General features: G+C 39.0%; 1 protein-coding gene across 4 annotated transcripts in view; it reads left to right on the top strand.

The window, feature by feature from the left end:
• The first annotated feature begins 6772 nt into the window (after positions 1-6772).
• The window catches only part of LOC126998852 (phospholipid-transporting ATPase IF-like), a 36336-nt gene continuing 35736 nt past the window's right edge, over positions 6773-7372 (top strand). The window contains exon 1 of one of the 4 annotated variants that reach the window (XM_050861012.1): positions 6773-6840. The gene's annotated coding sequence lies outside the window, so the exon portion shown is untranslated. Of the gene's footprint in view, positions 6895-7372 lie in introns of all 4 variants that reach the window. The other 3 variants (XM_050861011.1, XM_050861013.1, XM_050861016.1) reach the window with 3 other exon arrangements.

Genomic DNA, 7372 nt, shown 5'->3' with positions numbered 1-7372 from the left:
CTTATGAGTTTCCTTTTTTCCCATTTTCTTTTGGGGTTCCAGACGCCTCCGGGAGTCAAGGCCCAGACCAGCTCCTGCCCTCTAGCGGACCTCAGCCACACCACCACCACCACCGCAGCGACCATGCCTTAGACCACCACCACCACCACCACAACCACAACAACAACAACATCAATAACAACCACTATTATTACTACTACTGCTACTAATATCTATGTTGCTACTACTACGGCTACTACTACAAGGCACTTATTTCTACTACCTTCTTTCAGCTTTTTTTTCTAACTTTCTATCTAATAGCATGTAAATCAATCTCTCTCTCTCTCTCTCTCTCTCTCTCTCTCTCGTGTCCATACCTCGTTGTAGTCGTTATATTAAGTTACTATCATTAAGTGTGTTTTATTTCATTATCTAAGTTTCAATAATAATAATAATAATAATAATAATAATAATAGTATTGAGTTTGCGTTTTGTACATGTGCTTATTTTAGGTGGGTTTTATTATTGTTTCTTTGATTTTTTCCTCCTCATTATTGCATGTATTATATTTTTTTAATTTGTGAAGTGCTGTGATTAAATGACTTTTCTATGTGCTTTTGGTTTTCATTTAGTTTTTTTTTTTTTATAAAGCCTCACACACACACACACACACACACACACACACACACACACACACACACACACACACACACACACACACACACCATGAACCTTTCCAACACTGAATCAATCAATCAATCAGTGACAAGGGCGATCATCAACAAGCAGCAGAAACAAAACAAAACAATGAATATGTAAATCATTGACCGACTTAATCCGCTCATCGGTCCACATGTTTCCGCTTTTTTATCTTTCTCTCTCAAGACTGAAAGAAGAAATTAATCGTATTGGAAGGAAAGGAAACTACCACCGGCTCGACGCTAATACACGGGAAAAAAAAAAAAAAAGAGAAAGATACCTATATCGTTAGTTATTAAGAGGTTGTAAAAACTGGACTTTGGAACACAGCAACATAACGAAACAAAAACAAAAGCTATGTATTACTAATGGGAAAAAAGGTGACAACAGTATTACCTAAAGACGCAATAATTAAAAGAGAAAGATGTGTGATTAGAGATAAATAAATGGAGAGGTATGAAGAAAAGAAGATACAGAAAAATGGATATCACTAATGAGAAAAAAAAACAATAACATTATTACCTAAAAATGCAATAATTAAAAAAAGAGAAAGGTGTGTGAGAAGCGAAATAATAAAAAAAACAAAGAGGGAAAAAGAGACAGACACAAAAACTGTATATCATTAGAATAAGAATAAGAAGAATAAGAAAGACAACAGTAATACCTAAAAAATAAATAAAAGAAAGAAAAAGGAAGGTGTGTGAGTAGGGTGAAATAAAAAATGGAAAGGCATGAAGGAAAAAGAGAGAAAAACAAAGAAAAACAAGCTTAAAACATTAGTAAGAGAGTGAAAAAAACTATTACCAAGACAAGATAGAAAGGTGTATAAGCAGAGTAAAACATAAGGAAAGATATGAAGTCACAGATAAAAACATAACAAAAAGAAAACTCGTTAAGGCATTATATGAAGCATTTAGTAACATAGTGTACCAAGCGCCATATACAGAAAGACGCTGGGTACACTATGTTATTAGGAGACTCATATAATCCTCTATTACAACACGTGCAAGCAATAACAACAATAACAACAACAACACGAAAATCCACCATAGCTACCGATACCCCAACACCAACACCAACAACAACCACTAACAGCCAATTTCACAGTCCAACACAGTGGCTTTGTAACCGCCCGAACCAAACCACTCCATCTTCTACACTACATAATGGTTAGGTTTTCAATGCAACACCAGATAAACAAGAGATTTCCCGTATGGTTTATTCAGAATTCCCAACCTCAACATGAACACCAAACACTACACATTAAGGAATTTTCGAAGTCTTTGGTATTGGTTTGGGGGCTTACTAACCCATCATGGCGGACTGTGAGGGTGGTAGCCCCATGACCTGACAACACTACCACCACCCACCAAGGAAACACAACAAACACAACAATAAATAAAGGGTAACGCTAGAAAGGATAGATAACCAGTAACAACAGCGACATTGAAGCTTTTTGTATAATAATAGACCTTCAACAGAACAGAACAGACACCACCATTTTTTTATCATTATTTTTTGGGGTCTTGCAGCAGCAGCAGGTATTTCATTGACATACACATATATACAAACCAATTTTTATACTTTTTCGATATGCATAAAACTATACATACTAACTATGATAAACATTTCAGGTATAAAAAAAAAGAATATGCACCGATTTCCTACGTTTGCGATGAGATGATTGTTGTAATAAACGCGCTTTCTCAGAACATGTCTTTTCATTGAACCTTAGAATGAGAGAGAGAGAGAGAGAGAGAGAGAGAGAGAGAGAGAGAGAGAGAGAGAGAGAGAGAGAGAGAGAGATTCTGGTTGTTTGATAGAATCTTAGTATGAAAGATAGGCACATAGATAGATAGATAGTAGATATAAATAGATAAATTGATTTATTTGGGTTAGTTCCCCCGAAAACTATAGGACTTCATGTGAGCGACTGTAAAAGAGAAACGAGAATGAGCGACAAATGGCCCTATAAGAGATAGATAGATAGATAAATAGACAGATTGAGTGACTCTGGTGCCATGTCAGACAGAATGGCGTGGTAAGTTACACCTAAAATTTATGAGACCTTTTGTGAGCGATAGAATAGAGAATGAACGAAAAGTGGAGAGAATGGATGAATGAGAGAATGATGACTATAAAAGGCTATGTTTCAGAGCAGTGCATCCGAGCCTGAGTAAACGGTTTATCTTGGAGTGGACGAGATCTTAAAAGAGTGATTCTGGTCAAGGTAAGTGGTAAGAGGTAACTACTTTTAAACACAACCGCACATGATCCATTTAGCTTCTGAAATATAAAAGGCCATGTGCTCAGACGCTTCCTTTCAGCTCTCACATCAAAAACAATTCCCAAAAATGCTGATAAGAGATCATTCGCGTTCTCATGAGTGTGCTTTATTGCGTTCATGATACAGAAGCATTGTTTAACTAATACCAGAGTCATAAACCTACCCATGGAAATGCCTGGAACTCCTACGAAAGCCTTGTCAAGCGTGTGTGTGCTGCTGCGTTTTCATGGAGTGTTTTGTGTTCCTGGTGATAGTTTTACACAACTTCTGCACTTTGAATGAGTAAATCATCCATGAAAACCCGGTTAACCCCTTGACTCCGGATTTCCTACAAGAAGACATCACCAAGCTACAGGAGTGGAACAAACAGTGGCTGATACAATTCAGTGAAGAAAAATGTAAAATCCTGCACCTTGGGAGGGGAAATCCAGCATACCAATACCACATGGGAAACACTCCACTATTCACCACAGAGCCAGAGTAAGACTTGGGACTATAATGTTACCAGGCTACCGGTAAAAGACAAATCCGTACCAATCGCAGCGGACGGGTTAATCTTCTCCGTGGCCTTGGAAAACGGTACTGTATGAGGGGAGGTACGGTAAGCATGCGCAAGCTAGCCACCACGCCGCAGCCTCTCCCCACATCTCCGTCGGGCAGCCACCAGTCAGTCAAGCATGCGAGGCCGGCGCGGAGGAAACAAAGGTGGGCGGGTCGTTTAGGGTATAATAAAGGAACCCGATACGTTTAATACTATGTGCGTTAAACCTGTGGAAAAATCGTGTTCGCTCATTGGAGGAAATATAATTATGTTCATCTCGTTTCAAAGGGATTTTAAAACATAAGAATTCGCTTTAAGAACAGCAGGAAGGAACAGCTGTCAATCACATACCTATCGCTCTTTTTTGTTTTAATTGGAGCATCGTATAGCGGGGTTTTTGTTTTGTTTTTTTGTTCCTTTTTTTATGCCCTTGTGCTGCCTCCCTTGCTAAAAAAAAAAAAGAAGCTATATAACGTCTATAGTTGGATCGAGTCGGGCTATGATGTGGACGTGACGTGACTCTTTCCAAGGCTCAGTTGATATTGCATAATCCTTCTCTCCCAGCTTGCAAACAACGGAAACGTGATAAGACGCTTCCTGTGGGAAAAGAAAGCCTTCAGGATTAGCGATGAACTCAACCCCCCTCCCCAAAATCAATCGATCCATCTATCTATTTATCTATCAATCTGTCTGTCTGTCCGTCTGTCCGTCTTTCTGTCTCTCTGTATGTCTATCTGTCAGTCTGTAGTAGTCGTAGTAGTAGTAGTAGTAGTAGTAGTAGTAATGGGAAATACGCTAGTTTTTTTTTTTTTAACAGTAAAGGCAGGAACTCAAGGGCAAAAACATATGGAAACAAAATCTCCCGCCCAACACTGCTCCTATAAGAGAGGGTAAAGAAGAGTGGCGTGGAAAAAAAAAGTTTGTTCTACTCGACAATATTTACAATCTTCCTCAGCTGTTATCGTGAGCAGGTAACATGAAAATAAATTCTTCTATGGCCCAAACTTGATTACAGATAAATTATTAACCCTCACTCTCTAGAAATAACTATAACGCTAAATGTCTACAGTACCTACACTCGTAATTTCACGTATATTCATAACAACATAACTGAGCCACCTTACAAGTCTGGCAAAGAATATAGTTAGTTAGCTCATCCGTTGACGTGAAAATGAAGGAGTTATAGCTGAATCACACACGTTTTCCCTTTATTACAGCACATTCATAATTGCATAGTCGAACCAACGTATACAAGTGCTATCATACAATATAGTCAGCTCATTCGCTAACGCCAAAGGAATTAAGAGAGTTACTGTTGAAATGCACACGTTTTCTCTCCACACCATTACGTCACTCATTATAATACTAAGAAGGCCTCGTCATGCACGTAGGAAGAAAGAAAAACATGTAACATCAGATGCATGCCTTCCTTGTGTTGTATTTCCTCCTTCCTTTGACTTGAACTCTATGGATAGGGGAGTATTATGAACAGCTATGGAAATGACTTACTGAACTTCATCTGAGAAATCTTTAGTCATTTTTTTGGAGGGTGCAGGAAGGGGGTGTCATTATTTTTGTTGTTGTTGTTACTGTTGTTATTGTTTAGCCCTTGTCCTGCATCCCCTTGCCGTAAAGAACTAAAGCAAGAAGGAAAGGATATGGAGAAGAGGCGGGAAGCAGAGTCCGAGGATGTTGCGTTATGGAAACCACACACACACACACACACACACACACACACACACACACATCACATTACAAAACCAAACCAAACACTAATAAATGCTGCTTAAGCTCTAATACATTCCTGGTCTTTTTTTCTGTTTGGTGCACTACAAGTAGATGTCATTCTTACTGTGTGTGTGTGTGTGTGTGTGTGTGTGTGTGTGTGTGTGTTCTTGAGCAATTCTCGTATATGCAGAGAAAGGCATCCACAAAAAGTCATTATATACCCCTGTTCCTTTTTTTTTTACAGTTAAGGAAGCGGCTCAAGGGCAAAAACGTATGAAAACAAAAAAAAGCCCGCTACGCACTCCTCCAATTAAAAAAAAGAGTAGTGAAGAGTAGCCAAAACAGAGGTCAATACACATCTTATACACACTTCTTAAAGCAATTCTCGTGTATGCAAGGAAAGGTACTAACAGTAAAGTCATTCCTCACTCTGATCTCCTGTTTCCTAGCCACCGTGCAAATGTGAAGTGTGATTATTCAGTAACTCATAAACTCAAGGTGACGAAAAACTCCTATATACATTTCTTAAAGCAACTTTCGTATGTACACAGAAAGGCACTAACATAAAGTCATGCTACACTGATCTGTTTCCTGGCCAGCGTGCAAAGATGGTGTGATTATTCAGTAACTCATAAGCTGTAGATGATGAAAAATTCCTGTACATACATACTACTTAAAGCAATTCTCGTATGTACACAGAAAGGCACTAACGTAAAGTCACTCTACAATGTGATCTGTTTCCTAGCCAGCGTGCAGAGATAAGGCGTGTCATAATTCATAAGATCATAAACTCGTATCTAGACTCCTTCTAACTCCAGCCAACCGCCTTACACGTCTACCGCCCAACGGTTGTCTTATGTTACTTCAGATCCTTTCATCCACCCCACGCATGTAGTATTGGGAAACGAGAGGGAAAGACCGTGAAAATCATATATATAAATTGTTGGATCTATGTGTACAAAATGATTAAGAAATTACAATAAAGAAGAAGAGAAGAGGGACAGAAAGCAGTTTTCCGAGTCCCAGTCACGCTGCATTCCCCTCCTTCCCCATACCTGCATGACGCAACTCGTGGGATGCCCTGTGTTGTAAAGGTTAAAGGTGTGTTATGGTCAAGCAATAAGAGATAAACAGATAGATAGATAAGTAGTTAGATAGAGATAGATAGAAAATAGATGGATAGATGTTCGTATAGCTGGATAGATAAATAGACAAAAAGAGTACAAAAATGAATTAATACTAAAATACACACACACACACACACACACACACACACACACACACACACACACACACACACACTAACAGATAGATAGATAGGATAGATATAGATGGATAAAGTATAAAAATGAATGAACATATCACACACACACACACACACACACACACACACACACACACACACACACACACACACACACACACACACACACACACACACACACGAAATAGGAATAAAAGAGAAGAAGGGAATTTCCGGATGGCGATAACAAGAATCATAAACCAAACGGAGGATCAAGCATTTTACAGAAGCTACACGACGCTGGGCCTTCAGTGACGCGCCTCGTATCACAGTGAGAGAAGGCGAGTGAGAGCCAGTGCTTGTGTGAGTGAGGGCGAATGAGGGAGAGAGAGTTGCACGTGTTGTTGTGTACCCCAGGTGAGGAGAGCGCGGGGAGTAAGGAAGGGGGAACAGACATCACACACTCTCCCAAGAAAGCATACATCATTAAAAAAAAAAAAAAGATTAGATAGAAAATATTGAACAGAAACAAATGGAAAGCAAGTGTAGGAGAGAACTAGGAGTGGGGAAGGAAAACATACGTCACTCTCTCCCAAGCAAGTATACGTAATTGAAAAAAAGAATACATAAATAAATAAATAAAAAAGAGATTAGAAAAGATCGAACAGAGAAGCAAATGAAAGTAGAGTGTATAAATAGTGTATAAGTGTGTCTCCTTCTGTTTGATTTGCAGGAGCAGTGAATTAGTGGACAGTGTGTGTGTGTGTATGTGTGTGTGTATGTGTGTGTGTGTGTGTGTGTGTGTGTGTGTTCTTTGTTGCCCTTGAGCTGTTTCCTTGACCATAAAAAAAAAGAGAAACGTGAAACCAAAGTGAGACAATGTTTAGCTCACCCT

This window comes from Eriocheir sinensis, chromosome 15 (genome assembly GCF_024679095.1).
Source record: "Eriocheir sinensis breed Jianghai 21 chromosome 15, ASM2467909v1, whole genome shotgun sequence".
Lineage (NCBI taxonomy): Eukaryota > Metazoa > Arthropoda > Malacostraca > Decapoda > Varunidae > Eriocheir > Eriocheir sinensis.
The sequence above is the reverse complement of the archived record's forward strand: the minus strand, read 5'-3'. Positions and strand labels throughout refer to the sequence as shown.